We start from the raw sequence: 12495 nt of genomic DNA on the forward strand, positions 1-12495 counted from the left end.
AGCAATGTCCTCTTGGTGAACCTGACATTGCATCCTAAATCTACAGGTCTTTTTTTTCCCCAGCAGTATTACCCTCCTCACATGCTGCAAACTCAGCATTGTTAGTGGAAAGTACTCAAGTAAGAGAAAAAGACAGGTTAAGCAATCAATAAAAATTGGTTGCAATTGCACACAACCAAAGTAACTTAGTTAATAGCAATGAGGCTTTTTCATAAAGAGAGTAAAATCAAGGAAAACCATTATAATCAGTTCTTCAAAGTAGGTTTTATAGTGTCCTAGTATAGTAGCAACTGCATCTTCCTGTTAGAGATGGACTAAGTGCAGAGGGAGGGAGGGAGGGAGGGAGGGAGGGAGGGAGGGAGGGAGGGAGGGAGGGAGGGAGGGAGGGAGGGAGGGAGGGAGGGAGGGAGGGAGGGAGGGAGGGAGGGAGGGAGGGAGGGAGGGAGGGAGGAAGGAAGGAAGGAAGGAAGGAAGGAAGGAAGGAAGGAAGGAAGGAAGGAAGGAAGGAAGGAAGGAAGGAAGGAAGGAAGGAAGGAAGGAAGGAAGGAAGGAAGGAAGGAAGGAAGGAAGGAAGGAAGGAAGGAAGGAAGGAAGGAAGGAAGGAAGGAAGGAAGGAAGGAAGGAAGGAAGGAAGGAAGGAAGGAAGGAAGGAAGGAAGGAAGGAAGGAAGGAAGGAAGGAAGGAAGGAAGGAAGGAAGGAAGGAAGGAAGGAAGGAAGGAAGGAAGGAAGGAAGGAAGGAAGGAAGGAAGGAAGGAAGGAAGGAAGGAAGGAAGGAAGGAAGGAAGGAAGGAAGGAAGGAAGGAAGGAAGGAAGGAAGGAAGGAAGGAAGGAAGGAAGGAAGGAAGGAAGGAAGGAAGGAAGGAAGGAAGGAAGGAAGGAAGGAAGGAAGGAAGGAAGGAAGGAAGGAAGGAAGGAAGGAAGGAAGGAAGGAAGGAAGGAAGGAAGGAAGGAAGGAAGGAAGGAAGGAAGGAAGGAAGGAAGGAAGGAAGGAAGGAAGGAAGGAAGGAAGGAAGGAAGGAAGGAAGGAAGGAAGGAAGGAAGGAAGGAAGGAAGGAAGGAAGGAAGGAAGGAAGGAAGGACAACTGATGTGGTTTGTTTTCTGTTTTGCTACATCTGGGTGGCACATCTTCTTCAAGGAAAACTGAAATACCAGGAAAGACTCAGCAGGAATTGTGGGTAGCCAGGAGTTGAACTTGTTTCACGCCTTAAAAAAATATAGGTATTAAGACCTTTCACAGATTGGTATTATTTTATCCACATGTCTAAGAAAGCTGCTCACCATTGTACCTTTGAAGAGGTGAGGATAACCTAGAGTACACAACGGGTGTGTGTGTGTTTGAGTGACAGGGTCAAGGATGGAACCAAGGGTTTATAAATCCCAAATCCTTGCTCTCACAAATAGTTAATACTTCCCCTCAAATGTGAAGAACAAAGATTTTTCTGGGTTATGTTACTTTTGGGGGCTATATAATCTCTTATTGGCCAAGAAATTAGTTGTTTAAGATCCAAGCAAAGTAAACACACTACAGTGAAAGGTGAAGATCCCGTATTAATTTGTCTGTGATAGTCTCCACTTCTGAAGCAAAATGCTCATTTCAAATGTGATTTTATGACAAGAGCAATAGAAAACACTCTTTTCTTAAATGAAGTTATAAAATGATTTTTACCACATCCTTCCTCATCTCCTTTTTCTGTGGATCAGAATGACAGGAACCAGATGCTGAGCCAGAAAGGACATTGTTCCACCTGTAACATCTGGCTCTTTGGCAAGCCATACGGGAAGCTTCAAAGTTGCATCTCTGCCTCTCACATGGTAAGGCTGCTAGTTGATTGCTTTATCTTTCTGGATGTAATTTTCCTTTGATTCACCTATAATTCTGAGGAACTGATGCATTTGTATCCATTTTGAATAGGGTTCTGTACAAACGCCACATTTGATCTACAGGCAGATCCTTTTATTTTCATTTAAGTGTTCTTTATTTCATGCACTAGCTCTACTGCTGCTCAGCTACATTGTGGTTGATACTTGCACACATGCCACAGCCTTTTTTTCCTACACCAAGTTAAATAGTCAGGCTCTCAGCCATGCAAAACCAAGTAGAAATTGAAATAATTTTCTTAGTATTACTCCCTGCTGCAGAGGCATTTTTTAAGAAGAAGCAGCTGCCTGTTACTTATAAACATTCCTTGCTCACTCCTGTCCTCAATTCCTTAGTCCTCCTCTACCAGATTTTTTCCATTTCTCTGTTTCTTGTGAGCATTAGATCAAGTAAATTAAACATTAAAGGAACTTTCAGATGAACCAGAGAAACAAGATGACTGCAAGTTAAGACTGAGTACCGGTCTCCTCAGAACCAGCTGGCCTACTGAAGTAACAAATAATTTCAGCTGTTTCCAAGCACTTTGATGTCAAATTGTGAAAAAGCCCCTGTCCCTACAAAAAGATAATCAAGATAGCAGAGAGCTGTATGAAGCATGCATAGCACAACAATGTTCTGGCCAGGCTCTCTAGAGGGTGCTGTGAAACACTCTGTTAATTAGTAGGAAAGGAGCAATGAATTATTAGCATCCATCCATTCAGGATTTAAATCCTGATTAGAAATGTATCCTGCCCTACAGCTATCAGTACCTTTTCTACTTTGTGTTGTAATCTGTGAAAGAGAGCATGGTTCCCACCTTCATTCTGCTATTCCCTTCCTCCACCTGCACCAGCCATCAGACTGAAATCTATTTTTCTAATTACTCTATCCCTGCTCTGAGGTAGGTAACATGTAGGTCCATCTGAAAGAGGATAAGGTGAAGCCTAGGAGAATTATTTTTCACTTAAAGAAGCACCTTTCTTCAGGTTCTCTACCTGAGGCCAACCAGAACTCAGCAGCCTCTTCAAAGCAGCATAACCCATGACAGCAGGTCCACTCATCTGTCAACAGAAGGCAATGGGTATGTTCCATGATGTGGCCCAGCAGTACTTGCTCCATCTATTCACTTTAAATACACTGGGTCAGGCTGTGTTTCATGATGGGTGGATTCTGACCTAAATCCCAAGGCAGAGGGAACTGCAGCTTTGCCTCTGTCTAATTATCAAGCCCAAGGATAGATGCCTTGCAACCAGCAGACATAAAGAGTAAAATCAGTGGAGGTGAAATGGATGTAGGTTACACCAGTGGAATTGGAATTGACAAAATATGACCCATTTGGTTCCAGCTTCACAAAAATCAGTAAAGGTTTAGGAGTAAATAAAGCCTATTTTCATCTAAATTTAAACTTGTTTGAAAATATGAAAAGAATACCCAAAAGTTGTTTTGCTTTTCTGAGTTTTAAGAATAGTTCCACTCTGAGTCAGAAAAACTGGATTTTCTCCAACCTTCAGAAATTTGTTGTCATGAAAGTTTCTAGCAACAGAGGAAGCTGCAAGTGAGGTTACAGCCCAGCTCTCCTAGCTACTGTACCAACTCAAGGAAATGGATGGTCTCTCCTGCCGAGGACTCCCAATAAAAATAAAAAATAGATATGGAAAGTGGCAATGGAAAGAGAAGCATAGAGGTGAAGTGACTTAATAAGGTTACATAGCAGAGCTAAGAGTACAATTCTATCTGTGCCTTCTCCAAGAACCCACTAGAAGAGACCACAGACATCCCTCAGTTTTTCCAGGCAGTCCTCCTGGACTTTGTTTCCCTGCATAGGGTGCCTTCATTTGGTCTTTCTGGAAAAAAAAGCAATAATAAAAAATAATAATAAAAATCAATCAGTCAATCAATCAAATCCTTGGGCTATACTTCAAAGTGTTGACAAAATAGTTTACAATTATGAACAGTTATGAATTAGCTTGAGCTAATTTGTTATATTTATTACACCCATTTTGCACATTTATGTAGCTGGTATTATAGGAATATAAGTGTATCTGGGATTTGACTCATTTCTCCTGCAATTTGTGCAGATTCCTTCAGCCATCTGACGAAAAAGCAGCTATAGTTGATAATCTCTGGGGCAGCCACAGGCAGTTTGTGGAGAACTTTGACAGTATTGTTTTCTTGACCCAAAAAGAAAGTAAGAACTAAGTAAGATCTGAGAGTGATAGCTCCCATGGAAGTCTACACATCCTTTTCCCTCCCAAAAGCAGAGAAACCAACCAGAAGTGAAGCACCTCGAGCCTTCTCAGACCAAGAATAAAGAGGAACTTCTATCTCCTCACTCACTCTGTGCTTACAGGCATGGATGTATCCACTTATTGAACCCTCATGGAAGAGTTAAAGTCATGCTGCTTGCAAGCCTGAGACTGAGTAAGTGAATATATTGACATGTACTTTTGTGAAAGGGAAGGGAGCAGGAGCACTCGTAGCTGCAGTGGACACTGGCAGTCACAGATGCACTGGGTAGGTGTTGGCTGATCACTGCTAAGGTGACACCCAGCCCTTACTGGCCCAGCTGCAGTAGCTGCCAGTCTCCAGCCCTCCCAGTGTTCTTTCTGAACCGAATGACTCCTTTGCCTGCTCCAGAGGCAGCAGTCACTCTTTTCTCTTAAATTGCCTGGCTGACCAGTGTAGCTCAGTAGAGCTCAGAGAGACTATTCCCAGCCTTTGCTTAGCTTGCTGACACTTCTGCTCTAGAGTGTCATTTTTTTATACCAAAACCCACACTTGATTTTCTAGCCTGACCTGGAAGTAGATACTTTTCTTCCAAACCTTTCCTCTCTCCTGCTGGGCTCTGCGCACTTCTGTTTTTGCTAAAACTTTGCCTTGAAGAAGGCTGTTTTCAGGGAAATTGAGGGATCATGGAGGATCACTGTGTGCAGGAGATCCCCTTCACTGCTATGACCATTATCTGAAAGATTCATTAACTCTGCCAAGAATGTCACCTACCACACAGTGCTCTCCAATATCTTGACGGAAGGTCACAAAAACCAACCAAGGAGCTGGGAATCTGCTGGGTACCTGTAAGATTACACAGGATAAAAGATGTGGCCAACAGAGATTGGAGAGAAATGGAAGACAGACATCCAAAAAAGGTACATACAGACTTCCTTTGAGTCAAAAATCTGATATGCCAGTGAAGACTTTGCTTCCAAGACCTCCCCTAATGCTGGCAAATGATACAGAAATACAGATTTATCGTCCAACCAACACTGTTTTGACAGCTCTACAGATGTGCCTTTCCTCTTCTGCATTTTTAAGTTGTGCAGCTACCAAGATAATTCTACAGTGCTGAGCTTTTTCTTCTGTATAAAAGGTCTCGTCTCTAAAAGGACTTAATGTTCTTCTCCATAGATAAGATTTTATAAGCTGTCCTTCCTCATTTACAGTAACATTGTAGTTTCTTAAGGGTCAGAAACCAAGGGCCTAATATTTGAGTGTTGAGGACCACAAAAAAAAATTCCCTGTGAAGTGAACAAGATCTGTGTGTGTGTGCTCAGCACCTTTGAAAATCGGGCTCTCTTGTGCTTAGCTATCAAAATGATTGGCACCAGTCATATCCCTAGACAGTGTGATCTATATGAAAGTATTCCTCTTTCAAAATCTTGTCACTAATTCCAAATCACGTTGCTTCAAGACCCTGTCAAAAATATATTAAATTTCTACATAATCCAGTCCAGTTTCTCTGTAGCAGAACAGTTTAATTTACCCTGTTCAACCTGGTTAGGCTATTCATTTTCTCCATTCGATTCGGCCAGCTCTACTTTTGATCACATCATCACAAACATCATTTCCCAGATATGGTCTCAGGACATTCACCTTTTAATATCTCCAGTCAAACTGCTGTTTTGATGCTTTTCCTTCTGTTCCCCAGTCCTCTTCCTACATTTCATACAGTCTTCAAAGGATCTCTTTCTGTGGTGCCCTGTGAGACTTTCCTCCACCATCTCATGGAGTGCCCCCAAAGTGGGTGGTGATTCACCTTCTCTTCAGTCATTATTCTTTATGTGCACCTTTGCAAAATCAACAACAGTCTCTTTATGAATGCAGTGAAACTGTTCATTCATAAACCAATATTAGTATTTCACCTGTGGCCTTTCCTTGGAAAAATTGAATGACAGAGGGTGTCACAACAGTGGTTAGGGAATTCTCCCTGTTTTTGTTGACTGCGCTTACATGAGACCAGCTCCAATGTGCACACCCACCCACAAGCACATATATTTTTATAGCAAATTCTGTCCAGCTAGTGAATGAAAATCAAAAGGGCTGCACTGCCTTGTGTCTCATCTAACAAATGCCCAGGAGAAAAACTTAGCATTAACCTTCAATAAATGAATGGATTACATTGCAAATAATAAGATGGCTAAATATAGGCATGATCTATGAATTAAACATTGCCTAACTTTGCATGATGTTAATTTATTTTGGCATATCTTGATGATTGCACCGTGGCTGTGTCCTTCTGAATGATTTTTAATTGTCCAGTGGTTGGTTGTCCTTTGCAATCCAGCTGCTGGCTACAGTAAAATATACAGTAATCCATGTCAACACAATATACACAGCTGCACACACACATTGTGTACCAGACACGGGTGACACTTTGGGAAGTACATAGATGGACAGTATATATGCCTACATGGCCTCAGTCATAAACAAAAAAAACCAAAAACAAAATTCAGTTATTGAACTGATTGGGAATATTGTGTGTAATAACTGCAGACTAAAGTATTCTGTGCCTTTCCAAACAACAGATTATTAGCATTCCCCATGCAGTGACATATTAACCTATTCTTAGCAGTAAATCTCTTGCATTTGGTCTTCCGTAAAAACTACAGAGAGGCCTCTGCCAAGAAAAAGGCAGCCTTTTTACTGGGTGCTGTACAACCACAGAAGAGCCACTGCTCCAAAGGCACTCTAAGGTACAGGAGAGATAAAAACAGGTTTAAATTAAATACACAGAGAAGGGACTTACCCAAAGTCCCGGGGGCATGGCAGCTCCTGTAAGATTCTGTCTGAGCACAGGATGGGTCTAACCCCAGACAAGAGATAGGAGAGCCATGGGGGGAAGGCAGCTTTAGGAATAACTAAAGATGTGAGAGGCATATGGAAGACAGGGAATTTGCAGAGGAGCAATGAAGAGCTGAGAAGCCCCACTGCAGGGTGCAGAAGGCACTATGCTGAGTCAGGGTGAGCTGAACCTGCCCTGGCCGGGGTGCCATGAAAGGGCACTCACACCATGGCAGAGACACCCCCATGTGTAAGCAGGGTGCCCATTCACCTGAAGGATGCTCAGCATTGTGACCACTTTGCTTTTACACGGCACAGTCACTCAGAGCACGGCCAGTTCTCTGTGGCACATGACTTTGTCCTTACATGTTCATTTCAAACACAGGGGCACTGCAAGTGCCATGCTCCTTTCAGCCAGAAAGGTTGTTTGATCCATAAACATGCTTTTTACTCTTTTGGTCCTCTTGGATGCCCACCTGTGCCTTAGAACTATTTCTTGAGTAAGACTTTCAAATGCTCCAAGGGTGCTTGTAACCCTCTCCAGTCCCAGAGTTTTACCGTATCTGTTCTTCTCCCAGTCAGAAAATGCATCTGAGTACAATGTGCCAATGCTTTCATACAAGGCATTGTGCATATCCCTGACATGGTGCTGACCGATAGACACATAAATTCAGTGTCTACCACCTTCCACAAGTTCCAAATGGTCACTTGGAAGGAATGTGCAAAAAAGGAAAAAAAATATATTTACCATTGGCCACTATTAGAGGATGCACAGTATCCTGTAAAACCTCCTGGGTCAAACCAGGCACAACATACCCTTCTTCCTAAATTAATTTATGTGGATCCTGCTCAAGTTTTTCAGGTACCAATATCAATGATTTGGTTCATGTAAGGAGGGGTTGGAGAGGGAGATTGTCCCTTTAAAATGTGCTAACACTTTTTCTGTCTTTTTTCCTCTTTTTTTCTTTCAAACTCAAAATATGGAATATTGTGTGACTTTAGATCTGCAGGGAAGAAGATTAGCCACCTTTGGAATATGGCAATGTGCTTCTAAGCAAGTGGCAAGCACCATCTCAAACATACAGCCCTAGAAGATGTGGTCAGTAAACTAGTATGATTTTTTTTCTTTAATGAAGAGATGAGCTTCCCATTGCTCTCTGTCATGTACAGCTCATTATGGAGGCCAGTTCCACCAGATGATCCCAGTGTTTACCAAAACTGTATACTGAGACCTCAGAGAAATAAAAAAAAAAGCCAAAATATATAAAATAATAAATATTGGAAATTATATGTGTAATTCATAGAGCAAATTAACAGAGATTCCTTGTACAAGTAGCCTGCAATGTCCTTAAAAATATTCTTTAACTGAGGAAAAGTTTTCTGACCTTTGGAGGAAATGCTTGCTTCTAGCTATGACTAAAAAGAGATTTCCTTCTTTCTCTGTTGTGTTAAGAATCTTTTCTTCTTATAAAGAAGGCACCACAGTGGTTTATAACTGTCATAAAAGCCTGCAATCCTTTTGAGGTTAAGCTACTCAGCTATTCAACTTTTACTACAGAAACTTTGAAATTCAAAAAGAAAAAATAATGTAAGTTTTTGAAGGACATGTGTTGCTGTAGGTGATCCTGTTAATTAAAAGTGATTGCCTGCTAGGAAATCATACTTTAAAAAGTTTCATGAATTTATTAGAACCCTGAAGGTATCTTTGTATGCACAGGGCTTTACATGCCATTTATGCAATTTTGTTTCAGATCTGTTTAAAGCTTCACTGACGCTCCCTGAGCAGGGAACAGCACTGCCAGCATTTGTATGTATTTTGGCTAATTGAATTATGTGAAAATACATACTAATGAAGCTTTACCAGTGATATTTGCTGAGGATAGTTTAAGTCTCATTTTCTTCTATATTAGCAATATCTTTCTGTTGCAGATTTACCTTTTTGAACAGCACACACTCCTATAGGGTTTTGTACAGAAACTAAGTCTTTTTTTTTGCAGTGTTATTCAGTAAGTAGTCATGTGAATGTATATGTGAATGCATGTCAATTGGCATACAGCTTTCAACAGAGATGAAAAGATAAAGAGTAAACTATGATTTGAGATTAAAATATACTAGTTTTTTTACTAGGACAGAACAATTATAAATGGAAAACTAATTAAGATCTATCTTAACAATTTATTTTTCCTGCTACTAGATTTGCAGATTGTATTTTAATTGGTCATTACTTAATTATCCATTTCTGCACAAATCCATCTGGCAATATTCTTACATAGACCTTTACTCAGCAATGCTTTACGGCCCCTTGACAATGGTATTTGAGGGATAAATGATTGAGACAGAGCAGTTGTTTACCATGTGTGGGTTTTGTAAGCTGAAACATGGGAAATATCAAAGCTGAGGTGTATGAATCTATTGCACTTGAGATGTGTGGGGATCCAAGTCCCTGCACTCACCAACTGACTGCAGGTAATTCAAGTTTGAGGCCAGTTCACAAAAGCAATCAGCTTAATTGCCTAATAAAAATTGCGGCCGGGTTTGCTGCTCACATTTTCTTTTTCAGGTTAGACATTAGGAAACTCTTTTTTTCCTTTCTGTCATGTCATTTTTGTACTTTATAGTGTATTGCATAAACTAACCCAATGTGCAGGCAGCACCCTGCCTTGGTGTAATATCAAATACTGAAATGTTGAAAGGAAAAAAATCCTCTGTGACTCTTACGGGCCAAGAAAAAAAGAGCTGAGGAAAAGTAACAGGAGATTTATGAAAGTTCACTGTACACTTTGATGAATGTGTGGGCAGGTAATTTTGCACATGCTTTGGAGTATGTTGTCTGTTACAGAGAAATTTATGCATCCCAGAATTGCTTTGGAATGATCAGTGTAGGGAGTTGCTCGGACTTGACTGGGCAGTTGGTAACATTAACATTCATCTGGAGCTGCTGCACTCTCCTTTGCTGAGCTTTTCCAGATTCACACTATTTTAAATAATATCCCAGTACAGCTCTAAACAGTGTGCAAAATTAATTCTTTTTTAAAAGCATATTAATAGCAGACAGGGAAAACTGTTATTTGGTACAATTTTCTTTCTTTTCTTTTTTCTTTTCTTTTCTTTTCTTTTCTTTTCTTTTCTTTTCTTTTCTTTTCTTTTCTTTTCTTTTCTTTTCTTTTCTTTTCTTTTCTTTTCTTTTCTTTTCTTTTCTTTTCTTTTCTTTTCTTTTCTTTTTTTTTCATTAATATAGAGTCCTTTTTGTGCTTATTGTGCTTTGTATCAGAAAGACTGGAATTTATTTTTTCCAAGGTGGGCTTCCCCTGATATTTATAAAATTTAATAATGGCATCTTTAGAAATGTAAATATTTAGGGTTTTCATGTGCCCATGCATTTCAGAGTAAAAGAGTTCTGCCTAAATTTTACCTTTTTAAAGTCAGAATCTGCATTTATCTATATACCTGCTGTGGCATGAGCAGTTTGTTGTGTAATGCATGAATAAGGCTTGTGAATAATAAAGCCAAGAGTTAATACTTTAGAGGATGGTATGAAGTACTGTAAGAAAAACAAATATTCGATTTTTTCAGTCTCCCACTAATACTAGTACTGTCGATCTGGACTATAATGTCTTTTAGGATTAAATAAAAGTGTCAGTTCATCTGAATGACTGAGTGAATAATGTATTAATGTGCATTTGATGTGCCCAGTTACAAATATGTATCTGCCAAGCCCAGTAAAAAAATTCCTTTTACAGAGAGTCCTTCTTTCAGAAATTATACCTCTTGAGGCATTAGAAACAAACAGGGTTTTTCCCTCAAGCTCTTATAGTCCCTCTTCACCATCCAAAGTAATCAGATAGACATTATTGACATGTCAGTGAATTCATCATTAAATAATGATGAATTCCCACTTCTATCACTATAATAGCAAGGTGTTTCAGAAAACTTAAATGAAAGAAGGCTGCAGGTTAAGGGGAAGACTTTTGTTCAGTCATGTAAGAGATGTACATAATGTGGAAGAAAGCATCTGTAAAGACCCTGAGCCTTTTGAAAAAATTGTAACTCCTGATCAACAGAAAAGAAGCATATTTTGCATTTTGTCTTATTTATCTGTCATGCCTCTTTGCTCAGTGCTAGTGTCTTGAAACTGCTTCTGCAGCAGGATTCACAGCCAGTTCTACTGCAAGTTCTCTGCCACCAGCACACACTCAAATACTCACCAGCTGTTTTGCTCTGAAAAGAAAAAAAAAGACAACCTGGTGCTGTTACCAAATGCCAAGACCCTAGTTGAGATGCAGACAATGTCTCCAGGCTCCCATTATGTTGCCTCAGCTCTGAGCTCTGAAGAGTATCGATAAGGGGCACAAAATAAAACAGGGAAATCAAGAGACACTGAGTAATAGACCTTTGAATCTTTGTTATTGTTAGATTTACAAATAACACAAACTGGTTTGGGTAGGGAAGGGAAAGCAGTTTGCAGTTCAGCTTTGGCCTTGATACAATATCATTTCTCATATGTGGAAAAAAGCATATTTGAACACTGAGAGTCATCGCGGTACAATGAAAGTGAATAAATCATGGCTTCTGTGCTAAAGGGTCAGCCCCTCCAAACTCCTGTAAAACGGGTGACAGTGTAGTGCTAACATAAAGCTTATCCACCTGAATGCATAGGGCATTGTATGTGCAGAGAGAGAGAGAAGAGTTTTGTGTCCTGAGTATTTTCCTTCTTGCAAGATCATCTTTCCTCTTTACCAGGCATTTTTTCATCTCACTTTGTATTTTGCCTGTGGCCAGCAAAACCTTATGGTTTTCAACTCAAATGAAGATTTACATTGAGATTCTGGATTTTGAATGAAAATAAACTCTCGATGCTGAAAGGCTTTTCTTGTGTGGATGTCAGCTTGCGTGTGCAATTGTTCAGCCTTCTAGAAAGAATTTATAGTTACTTGCTCTTAAAAGTGGCACCAAACCCAGAGCATTTTAAGCATTACATACTATGCTTTACTAAAAAACAAAAATATTGCACCTTAAATGCTCGTAATTGAAGTCCTTTCCTGGAAGATGTGCCTGGCATTCATGCAGTCACAAGGCTTGCTAGTCTTTATCCCTGAGTGCTGTCTGGTACTGCTGTGCCTTTGCCTAAGTCCTTGCTACATCATTTCCCTTTATCCATTCCAACAAAACTGTGGTGGCATGGTAGTCCCACTTCCCTGTCCCACTGGTGCTACTTGCTGCTATCCCCAGAGCAACAGACTTCAAAATGCAACATAACTGGGACGATCAAAAAGTCAGTTTAGGGCAATTGTTTTAGTTGGGCTGTAGACTCAGGTGGACAAAACTGTTGCTTAATTCAGATCAAATTTTTGCCATGTCTGAACAAAAACAAAAGCTAAAAATGATGTATTCAAGGGAAAACTGGGTTTGCCATCTTTGCATGTCTCTGTAAACACATGGGTTTATTGTGACACTACTGAACCTGGAACTCAGTCCTCCAAACTTGGCTTCAGGTAGGGCTGTTATCTGACTGCTTTCCAATCACACTGCCCAGTTTGGCCCACACATAGACTGATCTGTGCCTGCACAGCAGGCCTT

This window comes from Cyanistes caeruleus, chromosome 2, assembly GCF_971803275.1.
Source record: "Cyanistes caeruleus chromosome 2, bCyaCae1.hap1.1, whole genome shotgun sequence".
Taxonomy (NCBI): domain Eukaryota; kingdom Metazoa; phylum Chordata; class Aves; order Passeriformes; family Paridae; genus Cyanistes; species Cyanistes caeruleus.